This window comes from Siphateles boraxobius, unplaced genomic scaffold (assembly GCF_051911475.1).
Source record: "Siphateles boraxobius isolate OS27281-9 unplaced genomic scaffold, OSU_SipBor_1 130, whole genome shotgun sequence".
Taxonomy (NCBI): domain Eukaryota; kingdom Metazoa; phylum Chordata; class Actinopteri; order Cypriniformes; family Leuciscidae; genus Siphateles; species Siphateles boraxobius.
This window is the reverse complement of record NW_027508734.1, coordinates 48,260,423-48,274,147: the sequence shown is the minus strand read 5'-3', so window position 1 is coordinate 48,274,147 and position 13,725 is coordinate 48,260,423. Positions and strand designations below refer to the sequence as shown.

The 13,725-nt window shown below is 39.5% G+C and overlaps 2 long non-coding RNA genes across 2 annotated transcripts in view; one reads left to right on the top strand and one right to left on the bottom strand.

The window, feature by feature from the left end:
• Positions 1-13,725, bottom strand: part of LOC143737796 (uncharacterized) — a 263,649-nt gene that overhangs the window by 105,715 nt on the left and 144,209 nt on the right. The gene's annotated exons all lie outside the window — the stretch shown is intronic.
• LOC143736678 (uncharacterized) lies at positions 7,731-8,967 on the top strand. The gene is made up of 3 exons (XR_013203553.1): positions 7,731-8,020; positions 8,703-8,769; positions 8,854-8,967. It is a non-coding gene; the product is annotated as an uncharacterized LOC143736678 (long non-coding RNA).

Genomic DNA, 13,725 nt, shown 5'->3' with positions numbered 1-13,725 from the left:
TAAAGAGAAAGTTGAGAGACGCAAGACCCAACACTCTGGATGAGCTTAAGGCCGCTATCGAAGCATCCTGGGCCTCCATAACACCTCAGCAGTGCCAAAGGCTGATTGATTCCATGCCACGCCACATTGAAGCAGTCATTTCTGCAAAAGGATTCCCGACCAAGTATTGAGTGCATAACTGAACATAATTATTTGAAGGTTGACTTTTTTTGTATTAAAAACACTTATTTTATTGGTCGGATGAAATGTGCTAATTTTTTGAGATAGGAATTTTGGGTTTTCATGAGCTGTATGCCAAAATCATCAGTATTGAAACAATAAAAGACCTGAAATATTTCAGTTGGTGTGCAATGAATCTAAAATATATGAAAGCTTAATTTTTTATATTATAATTACATTATGGAAAATAATCAACTTTATCACAATTTTTTGAGAAGGACCTGTATATATGTGACCCGTCACAGAAACCAGGGACACAAGTTGACAGCACAACTTTCGAGCAAAATGAGAAAGAAGAGTTTTTTTCAAAATTGGTGATTTTAAATTTTTTGGAGAATCTGCTAATTGAAATCAAGAAGAAACCTCTCCATGTTTGAGATAGCAGTATTGCTATATTTAAAAGCTTACATTTTGAGGTTGAAATCGGCTTGTTTTCGGAGATTCTAGCATGCAGTAGGGGCGTGGCGTGTCATTGTCTGTGTGTATTTCCATACTGAATAACCCGGCACTTTTGCCCCCGCCCTCCAAGTGAACCGCATGGCTAATTATTATGCTGTGCTCTGGCCAGCTCTATCTGATATCAAAATTCAATGAAGATGGATGCCGCAAAGATTGTCGCAGACGAGCTGAACCGTCTGGCAGTTACACCGAAAATGTTTTCGCCGCACTTCGTGGGCTCTGGAAACTGAACCGGAGGTTCAGTGCTTGAATACGCCCTCAGTGCTTGAATACGGCGGCAAGGCTCGCTGACAGCGGTGGCTGGCTGTTTCATATGTGACGTCCCGATTGCTTTGAATGGGGAACGTTTTGTGAACAGGGAATAGAGTTAATGGACTGGCAACAATCTCCATAGAACATGAACTGGCACAGTGAATCGAAATATAGGATGCAGTTAAGACCTTTGCTGCGATGAAGGCCTGCCGTGCGTGTTTCTGAAATGTAAGTTAAGCTTAATTTGCTCTTTAGTCGGTATTTAAGATGCTGAAACTGCTGATGATATAATGTGCTTGCGGACATTTCATTTGTGTGTGTATACGCACATAAGAAAGTGGTGTAAAGAGATTTGCAACAGTAATTTGAGGAGGTGAAATGTGATTATTTGGAAAATTCCAGAAATGACTGCTTAAAGAAAAATGCCAGCAGGCATTTGCCTCCTGCATAAACTTTAATATTGTTGACATTTTGGGCACACGAGCGTTGCGCACTATTTGCGTTATATGTAGGCCTATGGCTTATTGGTCTTTGTGTGTTGTTGCTGGTTTTGCGTTATATGTATATGGCATATTGGTCTTTGTGTGTTGTTGCTGGTTTTGCGTTATATGTATATGGCATATTGGTCTTTGTGTGTTGTTGCTGGTTTTGCGTTATATGCAGGCTATATGGCATATTGGTCTTTGTGTGTTGTTGCTGGTACGTTGCAAATAGAGGGGCAGCACGATTGTTTTTCGCCTAGTGCGGCAGAAGTGCACTCATTCGAAGTGCAAAAAAAGCTGTAAAGCACATGGCGGAGCTTTACAGGGGGTATGGCTTATCTAAATGAGATGTAAATGAGCCCTATTGTCACCCCCAGCAGCAGAGAGAGGTGAGAACTGCACAATCTTTAGAGGTGGTTTTCTCATCTTTGAGCTTTTTTAAGTGCCTACTTTAAAATGGCCACAACTTCTCCAAATATTATCAGATTTCCACATGTTACACATCGTTGGAAAGCTTGGAGATTACACTTTCAGAATCTATGAATAACTCAAAATGCCCCAGAACCGACTTGTGTCCCTAGTTTCCGTGACCGGTCACATATAATATATATATATATATATATATAACCTCAATTAAAGCAAAAATGACTATCATGATATATATCATTATCGTGAAATAAAATTACTCATCGTCATTAAAAGATTTTGGTCATATCGCCCACCCCTAGTACACTGACACTATCGGATAAGAACTGAACTGAGCTGGATGATGACATCACTGTTAACTGCAGAGCTGCTTTATAACGAATTGAACTAATTTTATAATTGATGGATTTACAGTTTTGTGAATCAACACTGAATTGACTTCAGATGAACAATGACACTATTTTCTTTTTTTAGAGCTGCTTTACTACAGACTTGAACTATGTTTGAATAATTACATTATTTCCCCCCTTGTTTATACCTGTAAAACTGCTTGGAAACAATATATAAAGTGTTATAAAAAAAGGTGACTTGACTTGTGCAATGGCCTGCTTGTGGACCAAATCTGGCAAACAGCATGTGGGCCATATGAGGAATTTAGGAAAGACGAGGGTTGGAATAAAAATCAACTGTGGCCCACATTAGGGTCAGTTCTAATTTTTTACGTGTGACATTGCTAAGGCTTACTTGTGGCCCACATCTGGCAAACAGGAGTGGAACACTCAAGTGCCATCATTCCATGTGGTATGTGGGCCAGAGCAAGGTATTACAGTAGATCTGGGCCGGATCTGGGCCAGAATTAAAATAACCTGTTTCCAAGATGTGGGCCAGTTCTGATTCATTTGTTTTGTTCATGGCTGACATGCAGCATAGCTATGGCTTGATTATGGCCCAAATCTGGCAAACAGGAGCGGACTGCCCAAGTGCCATCATTCCACGCGGTATGTGGGCCAGAGCAAGGTATTACAGTAGATCTGGGCCGGATCTGGGCCAGAATTAAAATAACCTGTTGCCCAGATGTGGGCCAGTTCTGCTTCATTTGTTTAGTTTATGGCTGACATGTGGCATTGCTATGGCTTGATTGTGGCCCAAATCTGGCAAACAAGAGGGGACCGCCCAAGTGCCATCATTCCACGCGGTATGTGGGCATGAACAAGGTATTACAGTAGATCTGGGCCGGATCTGGGCCAGAATTAAAATTAACTGTTGCCCAGATGTGGGCCAGTTCTGCTTCATTTCTTGAAGCAGTGCCATCAGTCCAGCTTTCTGGCGTGCTTTTGGCAAAACTGTTTGGGCTGGTTTTGGCCCTGCACTCCTGGCGGTATGATTGCCAGTGTTTGGGCCATAAAAGGCCCGGAACAATTTTGCTATGGACCACTCAAGTGCCATCAATCCATGCGGTATGTGGGCCACAGCAAGGTTTTAGATCTGGGCTGGATCTGGGCCAGAATTAAAATAACCTGTTGCCCAGATGTGGACCAGTTCTGCTTCATTTGTTTTGTCCATGGCTGACATGCGGCATTGCTATGGCTTGATTGTGGCCCAAATCTGGCAAACAGGAGCGGACCGCCCAAGTGCCATTATTCCACACGGTATGTGGGCCAGATGAAAGTGTCAAGTATGGGCCGGATCTGGGCAACAACAATTTTGCTATCTGGGTATAAGCGGCAGTGTTTACTGCATGCAGCAGCAGCGGTCTATTGTATGTCATTGCTGTTTTATACGTTGTTAGCAAGGATATAAAAACAGTTAAAGGTATTTAAGAATTTATAATCTTTTAAATGGTGTTTACCATATTTAGCTGTAATGATGCATCCTTTTATTCCCAAGAGCAATGTTTCATTTGCTATTCTAAATGCATGTGGTTGATTCAGATGCGTGTGTGTTCAAATCAGTCAAAAAAGAACAATCAATACTGTTAAACTAAGCATCATGTTTATAGTCTTTTGGAGTGATTTACTAAGCATAAGTTGGAGCGTTATGCAGTTGTGTATATATGCAGCTTTCACTGGGATTACATGTTAGCAGAAAAGATTTCAAGTTTAATATTTCATTAGCAATATTTCAACTCGAAAAATGGAGCGCAACTGGAAGAAAACAAAACTAGAGTTATTTCGGATTGCATGGAAGGAGAGCTCGATTGCTTACAGAGAGGCTTTAAAAGCTGCTAGATCTGCTTATTTTTCAACCCTATAAGAAGAAAATAAACATAATCCTAGGTATGTATTTGAAAAAGTGGCTAAACTAACAAAAAAGAAAGCTTCAAGCCCAGAAGTTTCCAAGAAACACAGCAGTAATGACTTTATGAACTTCACTTATAAGATTGATAATATTAGGGACAAAATTATAACTATGCAACCGTCTACTAAAAGTAGTTATAACCATTCGGATTATGTCAAAATGATTTATGACCCTATGATTGACAGGTGGGCGGGGCTAACCTTTGACCTTCCGGAGGGTGTTCCAGAGGTCCTTTGATGTAGGGATTAACCTTTGAACTTCCGGAGGGTTGTTCCGGAGGTCCCTTTGATCTAGGGATTAACCTTTGACCTTCCGGAGGATGTTCCGGAGGTCCTTTGATGTGGGGATTAACCTTTGACCTATCGATCGATCAAGTTGACAGTTGTCTTTGATCGTGGGGTATGACAGTTGTCTTTGATCTGTGGGTATGATATATCAAGTTGACAGTTGTCTTTGCCCCATTGATTTTGGCCTATTGACCCCCGGGGGAAATAACTTCTTGGTGTGGGAAATCCCCTCCATGCCAGCCGTGTCGGGGTGAGAAAATAAATTTTCTAATGTCGCATATAGATTAGAATAAAACATGGGGGTGTCCAAAAAGTAAAATCATCTTACCGTTTAAGAGAATTGGGTTTAAGTTGAAAAGAGTTGAGGATCTTTTGAAAAAGTTCCTCCGAGTGCGTTTCTCTAACCGGTCTTTTGACACTCTGTGATTCAGAGTGGTGGAGGAATGTGTGTGTGTGTGTGCGTCTGTCTGTGAGTGTGTGCGTGACATCCGATATCCTGGCATTCCTGAGCACGCTATATAAATGGGGATAGTGAGAAAAAGTTTTTCTAATAATGCTACATATCTCACACTAAAGTTGAAAAGCATGCTGCTCCTTTAAAATGGTTATAAATTTTAGTCATTTACAAATATCTTACACTAAAGTGTGTGTGCGTGCGTGCGTGCGTGCGTGCGTGCGTGCGTGCGTGTGTGTGAGGCCAGCAGCAGTATGAGACGTTGAGGATGTTTTGTTAGTGTTAATCTTAAAAGTTTAAAAATAAAAGATAATTTAAATTCAATTCAATTAATTACTTAAAGTCTTAATAAAAACGTTTTAATACAGTCGAATCTTCTATTTATCTTTTAGAAGATTACTGTAATGATTTTGTTTAACGGAGACCTAAAGTATAATGTTTATAAATTTAATCATAGCCATAATGATTTTTGTACTGTAACAGCATATTCTATCCCGTACACCTAAACACGACCATCACAGAAAACTGCATCTTTACATTGTTTTTACATACTGTTTTGCACTCACGCACACACTAATCCGGCTCCATAAAATTAACCAATCTCTATTTTTAAATTAAATGATTATAAATAAAGTATATAACTCAATGAATATTAACAAGTATGTTACTAAAATGAATTCAAACTATTTAAACATAGTTTTAGCTAAATGAATTTATATATAAATAAAAAAGTATATAAATATAAAAATACCTTACATTTCCACAGTGCTGAAGATGTAGTTCTTTATGCAATGATAAAAACAGTCCAAAGTCATAAAGAAAAACCCTCCTGGTTCCTTCAGTGATAAACTACAGGGTGAAATGAATGCATGACCCCCTCACAGAGACGAGAGGAGTTACAGGACAGATGAGCCTCTGGGATGTGCCAATGTCATAGCATATGTAAAGTTAATCTGCTTTCCAGAGTTTTATTCATACTAAATTCATTTGAAATATTAAAAGTTTAAATTAGATCTTTTAAAATTAAAAGACTGTTTAAATCAAAGCTTTAACGTTTTATTAAAATCGTATCTTCTATTTATCTTCTTAGAAGACTTCTGTATGATATAAATGATTTTACATAAATTTAACCTAAGGTATTATTTTTACTAAAGCGTCTGTTCAAAAAATAAAGCAAAAACTGTACTTTGGTATCTTAGATCTTATACAAATTATTTCAAACAGAATTTTTGTCCATGCTGCATGAAACATGTTGTCAAAGTTTGTCACAATGTTTTTTTGTTTTTGTAGTTGTTGTTTTTGTTTTTAAGAAATCCCAGGACTCTACATTGCTCTTATTTAGATTACGTTGTATCATTTAGAAAACCACCGTACATTTTCAGAGACGCGATGTACCTTTTTTGGTCCATCACACAGCATATTTAATTTTACTCATCTTAATTCAAAGCATGATCTTACTTTTTCTACGGTAGCTATGATCTATTGCACGTATAAGGTGTATATAATTTTTTACTTTTCTTGTATCTCCCGAACTATCCTTAATCAGTGTGGAAACATACAGGGTGAACCCCTTTACTGAGAATATACTATCGGTTATCTACTCAAAATATATATGTAGAACTTTAAAATGTTAGCATTTGTTGATGCGACAGTTTGTCTGTAGGCTGCATGAACAGACTTTGGGGAGAGCTGATGATACCATATAGCAGGAGGCATGCCCTTTGACCTCCTCCATTTTGGAGGCTTACAGCTTAGTCCTTAAGCGGCTACAGTAATTTATTGCCATGTGTAACCTGAAAAAACAAGAGGTGATAAAAAATGTTAACGATGACCTACGTGGACCTCATGGCTACGGCTGTGAGAGGACTCCATTCCCTACTGAAAGAACATTGTGGACACACAGCTCTGACGTTTTCCAAGAGTATTTTGCCCAGCCTCTTCTTTATAAACAGCCAAGACAAATCATTTCTGGACCAAAAACTTTTGCACCCTCACTCCTCTTACCACCTCATCAAAAGACATGTCTAAAAGTGAGTATTGTCTTTATAATTCATTTATGCTACAGTGTTTTATTTAAAAAATTGTTTACACATAAGGAAAAGACGGTATAATTCATTAGTGTTATAAACATGCTATTGCTGTTATAGCATGCTTTGTTGGTCTTACACATTGTTATATGTTCTATATCAAATGTTTTTGACGTCATATACGTTTCAGAAAACATATATATATTTCCATAAAGGACTTTAACCATAAAGGTTTCCATAAAGGACTTTAAAATAAATGTTTTGTTTTTTATTCAGTTTTAAATCTTATTTAGATTATTTTAGTCAGACATGGTTATATCTGCATAGGCCTATTTAATTATTTAATCTGTATTTTATTCCTTTTCAGTTACTTACTTTTTAAATTTCGGTAGGCTACTTTTTAATTCTTCTTTTACTTTGTCTTTGATTTTAACTTTTAGCACTTTGCATGATAAAATTGTTTAAAATGTAAGCTATAAATATGAATGGCACAATGTGATAACCAAAATATATAAAAGTTAAGTCAAAGCTATTTATATAGCCTAGCGTTTTTCACAATACACATTCTCATAATTTAGTTATACATTCTGACGCTGGGCACCGTCCAGCGTCTTCTTTCAGATGGTTCAATATTTATGATATTATGCACCCCTGAATGGAAAAGAACTGTAAACTTCATCATTGTACTGTAATGAACTGCGTTACTGCCTATAGGATGATTGCATGATTTTTTTCCATTTAAAATAACATGGTCTTTCCTTTTCTCTCTCTCTCTCTCTCTCTAGAGACAGCAAACACTGCAGGACGACCGGACATCCAAGTAACATGTTAGTGTGGTTTATATTTATTTTTAATGAGAAACATTATAGAGTGCAACAGGCGTTTTCTGGAAGTAAAAACACTTCCGGCAACCAGCGACTGTGAAAAAGGGGGCAGGTACTCTATTGGGTGTATAATGAACAATTGACAGATGAACTGACAGATATTTTATGTAAACAGGCAAAATCTCTTCATCTGATGGTGGCCATGTGTTTTCGCCTATCATAACTGGTTTAACTCATGGCTCCTCCATTGACATCAACATGACTTCTGCCGAATCAAATGTACCGGCAAATTGTAAGTGTAATAAAACAGTTTCGCCTATGTGATGTATTAAATTAATCTTAATTAAGCAGTCCGAGTTAACTATTTGGGACCAATTGGAAATGTACATTCTGATGTAACAGCGTCATGTACAAATTTGTCATGCTCCTGGATTATTTTACTATACTACATTACTATAGCCTTTTATTTACTGATGATTTTATCAAAGCCACGAATTAACTCAATTCATGGTTGCAATAATAAAATAAATGAACAATTGACAGATGAACTGACAGATATTTTATGTAAACAGGCAAAATCTCTGCATCTGATGGTGACCATGTGTTTTCGCCTATCATAACTGGTTTAACTCATGGCTCCCCCTTTGAGATCAACATGACTTCTGCCAAATCAAATGTAGCGGCAAATTGTAAGTGTGATGCATGAGAAACTATTAAAACAGTTTTTCGCCTATGTAATGTATAAAATGAATCTTAATTAAGCAGTCGGAGTTAACTATTTGGGACCAATTTTAAGGAAAGTTACATTCTGATCTAACACCTCATGTACAAATTTGAAATATTTTTGGTACTATTGAATCAGGTTTTGTAGAATTAGCCATGATGAATTTATCTTATCTGGTGTCATGCTCCTGGATTATTCAGAAATGTAACTATAGCCTTTTATTTTACGACACTTATTTATTTTACTACAGATTTTATCAAAGCCAAATACTGTCCAAAAGGGGCGACTGGGAAAGAAGAGAAACGGGTCAATACAAGGTTAGATTCAATCTTTATATTCTTTCCCCATTTTGCCTTCATTTTCCTTTTCCTGTTTTAATTTTTCAATTTTTATATTCTCAGATCATCAAGGGTTTCTGAAAGCAAACACCAGTCAGTTGGTTGAAAAAATGAAGAACATTGATCCAATCATTGACGATCTTGACTTGCACAATGGATCAGTTGCAAATGTGCGAGCAAATCCAATACGCCGGATGAAGATGAGGGAACTGGTGGACTGTGTGATGAAGATGAGGGAACTGCTGGACTGTGTGAATTGTGAAAGCATTGCCAAGGACCTGGTCAATGCTTTGTGCAAGCCCATCATCAAAATGTTTTAACATATCGTAAATTTCAATTGTTTGATAAATTATCTAACGATTATACCTAACTATCAACAGTTATATGTGAAACGAGCTCAGTCGCATTAGAGATGGATTCTTGTTTATATTGAACATTGTTATTGAACCACATGTTTAACAGCTCTAGGGTTCTTAAATTGTTTACCGCGGTTTCATTTTGAACAACACTATCGTAACACTTATCGTATCGCCGGGTGTGATTGTAATGTTTTGTATGGTGTTTTTCTTTTCACTTTCCCCCTGGATATCTGGTTCCTACAGTTAGCGGTAATGTTAGTCAACTCTATGTCTTCTCTTTGTTCATATACGACAGTATTCGCATGAATTGGCGTGATTTAATAAAATGACGGTTTAAACCATCATCTTCGCTTGAGACATTTACATTATATTATACCATCCTAGTTTTAAATAGCGCTTAAATGTATATTTTACCCCTTTATGCGGCTACAGAATACCGCACAAGGATCTCTGAAATATTTTTTGTGTAAAACATCTATGTAGATCTATCTATGTTATTACAAATACACCAAAACAAAGAATGAAGACATTTTTCTATAAGTGTCCCTCAAAACACAGTGCATCCGTGTACGATGATTTATCAGAAAATTACTTTTGTCGCTTTTTCTGAATAATCTCGCCAAGTGCGGGTGTTTGATAACTATTGAACAACCCTGAATTCGGTTACTCAATAAAAAAACTCAATAATGCGCTAAAGGTCTATAACTGAACTTTAACATCTTAATAGTTGGTAAAAGTTCACTTAAAGTCTGCGCAAAATAAAATACATCCTAGCTACTTTCTAAACAGAGCTTATCGCGATCCATTCACCCATCCATATGTTTTGAACTTTTAATGTTTAATCAACATTTTGTTGGAAAACATATGGTGGATTTACTCAACTTTTTATGTCAACAGGTTCTGCATAGCGGGGTAATGTCGCATTTAATTAACATTGTTTATTTCAGTAAACTTAAGTTTATTACATAAGATTCATTCAATGCCATTTAGTTGAATCAGGTTAACATTCTTAATTTAGTCCAAAACTATTAAGTTCAAATAATCCAATTGTTTCGTTTATTTAGGGATTGTGTTCAACAACCTTTACAAATATATCTAATAAGATAACCTTTTACAAAATCTTTACTCGGTAAAGACTCTTATTGGTTTTGTCGCATCCAATGCATCCCCAAAGTAGTTGTTTTTATAATGATTAAAAGCGCTTTAATTAATATTATCATGGTCTACACTTTATGGTAAAACACTAACATATCAGAAACTCTTTTAAATATAAACATTAACAATTTTTTATCTTGCTGTTAAAACACATAAATAACGTTTTATTTCAAATGTACACCCATATCCAGCATGATGGGAAGGGGAAATCCATAGGATCTCTGAAATATTTCATCTCTTAAATATTCTCGTCTAGTATTTATTCATTAAATTATTAATGCGCAAGAATCAAGACTTATAATACCATTTTATTATAAAATTGTGAAACTCCAAAGCTCCGACACGGTCGCAAAGAATGATGAGTTAAGTGGTACAATCTTTTATTTCAACAGTATTTTTCTTTACAAAATGATGAATACACATGGTCACCATCAGATGCAGAGATTTTGCCTGTTTACATAAAATATCTGTCAGTTCATCTGTCAATTGTTCATTTATTTTATTATTGCAACCATGAATTGAGTTAATTCGTGGCTTTGATAAAATCATCAGTAAATAAAAGGCTATAGTAATGTAGTATAGTAAAATAATCCAGGAGCATGACAAATTTGTACATGACGCTGTTACATCAGAATGTACATTTCCAATTGGTCCCAAATAGTTAACTCGGACTGCTTAATTAAGATTAATTTAATACATCACATAGGCGAAACTGTTTTATTACACTTACAATTTGCCGGTACATTTGATTCGGCAGAAGTCATGTTGATGTCAATGGAGGAGCCATGAGTTAAACCAGTTATGATAGGCGAAAACGATCTCGGTTACTTCACTGTAACCTTGTTCCCTGAGAAAGCGGAACGAGATGCTGCGCTGCTCAGCGCATTGGGAACGTCTTTAATCGTGAACAGCTGTGAATATTGTGTGTAACACGTCGATAGAATTGACCCGGAGGTAATATAGCCTCGGTCGATGACGTCATCGGCGCGCACCCGCAACACGAGGCTATAAATAGATGAGCCGCAGGTGCATCGTCAGGATATTTTGTCTGAAGAGCAGTCCTGGGACATCTTCAGCACGGCAAAGTAGCGCAGCATCTCGTTCCGCTTTCTCAGGGAACAAGGTTACAGTGAAGTAACCGAGATCTTTCCCTTTCGAAAGCTACAATCGATGCTGCGCTGCTCAGCGCATTGGGAACGAGAATACCCACGCCGCCGTGCTTGAACATGTCTGGACCCCAACGGTTGTGCATGTGCTCACAAGAACGCAAGAAGGCCTCAGACACTAGCCTGTGATGTTGACTCAAGGACATGAGAGCCCGGAGTGGCATGAACATCCAAACTATAAAACCTTATGAATGTGTGCGGAGAGGACCAACCTGCCGCATCACAAATCTGTTGTAAGGGGGCACCCCTCGCCAAAGCACTAGAAGAAGCGACCCCCCTGGTAGAGTGAGCTCTGAGACCTATAGGCGAAGCTTGACCGCGCGCCTCATAAGCCAAAGCAATTGCATCCCTGACCCAATGAGACATGGTCTGCTTGGTGGCAGCTCCTCCTCTGTTACTACCACCATAACAGACGAATAATTGCTCTGACTTACGCCACTGGCTAGTGCGGTGGATGTAAGCCTGAAGAGCACGGACTGGACACAGTCTATGAGATTTCTCCTGCTCCGGCGTTGTAAATGGTGGAGGACAGAAGGCTTCTAGAATGACCGGATGAATAGACGAAAATGGAACCTTAGGCAGGTAATCAGGATGAGGATGCAAAATCACTTTCACCATTCCTGGGGCAAAGTCTAAGCAGGATGGAGAGATAGACAGAGCCTGCATATCAACAATTCTCTTCAAGGAAGTTATTGCCATTAGAAAAACCATTTTTAGAGTCAGAAGTTTATCAGACGCTGACTCTATAGGTTCAAAGGGGGTTTCAACCAGACCCTCGAGGACTATAGCTAAATCCCACGAAGGGATCTTGGTTTTTACTGGAGGCCTCAGTCGCCTGGCCCCACGAAGGAAGCGAGAGAGCAGAGGATGTCTCCCGAGCGGCGCCCCGTCAACTAAGGCGTGGCAAGCCGAAAGAGCGGCCACATAAACCTTAAGAGTAGCAGGGCATGTGCCTGTTGATAATTTCTCTTGCATGAAGTCCAGAACTGAAGCAACCTGGCAGTTGACTGGATCTACATTGTGTACAACACACCACCTTTCAAAAACACCCCATTTACTGGCATAACTTTGTCTAGTGGAGGAAGCCCTAGCACTCAGAATAGTCTCAATAACAGCAGGCGAAAGCCCAGTGTCCCTCAGTTGGTTCCCATCAGGGGCCAAACATGAAGATTCCACAGGTCGGGCCTGGGATGGAATATCGTGCCCTCCGCCTGAGACAGAAGGTCCCTCCTCTCCGGAATCGCCCAAGGCGAGCCGTCGAGGAGAGATATTATCTCCGAGAACCACACTCTGTTCGGCCAACGTGGCGCTATCAGCAAGAGGCAAGACCCTTGTTGGCGAACTCTGGCTAGAACTCCCGGGAGCAAAGAAACTGGAGGAAACGCATACAGGCGCATCTTGGGCCATGAGTGCGCCATCGCATCCAGACCCAACGGAGCTGGGTGACTCAGAGAGAAGTAGAGGGGACATTGCGCTGTCTGCTGGGAGGCGAAGAGGTCCACCTCTGCTTTGTAAAATTTGGTCCAAATCTGTTTCACTACTTCCGGGTGGAGTTTCCATTCCCCTGTCGGTAGTGTCTGTCTGGACAGTAAATCTGCTCCCACATTCAAATGCCCTGGAATGTATACTGCCCTGAGTGACAGGAACTTGTCCTGGGCCCAGAGAAAAATCTGCCTCGCTATTCTGTTCAGATTGCGTGAGCGCAGACCCCCCTGGTGATTTATATAAGAGACTGCTGCTGTGTTGTCCACCCGCACTAGGACATGACAGCCCCTCAATTGATGGAGAAAATATTTCAGAGCCAGAAATACGGCCATCAACTCGAGGCAATTGATGTGCCAATCGAGCTGATGACCTCCCCATTCCCCTTGAGCTGGACGGCCATCTAAGACCGCTCCCCAGCCCATCAGGGAGGCGTCCGTCGTTAGCAGTCTGCGACGACACGGCGCCCCTAGAGTGGGACCCAAGGCGAGGAACCGGGGTCTGACCCACAGAGATAGTGTACGAAGCCCGCGGCGCGTCACTTTTATGTGCCTTTGAGGATTGGCTCTTGGATGAAATCCTCTGGCTTTTAGCCACAACTGAAATGGTCTCATGTGCAACAGCCCCAGAGGAATCACCGTGGATGCTGACGCCATGAAACCCAACATTTTTTGGTACTGACGAACAGTGAGTTCTTGGCCTAGCCTGACTTTGCTCATGGTCTGCCGAATGGTCTCGATTCGAGCGGGAGACATTTGTGCCCGCATCGTGAC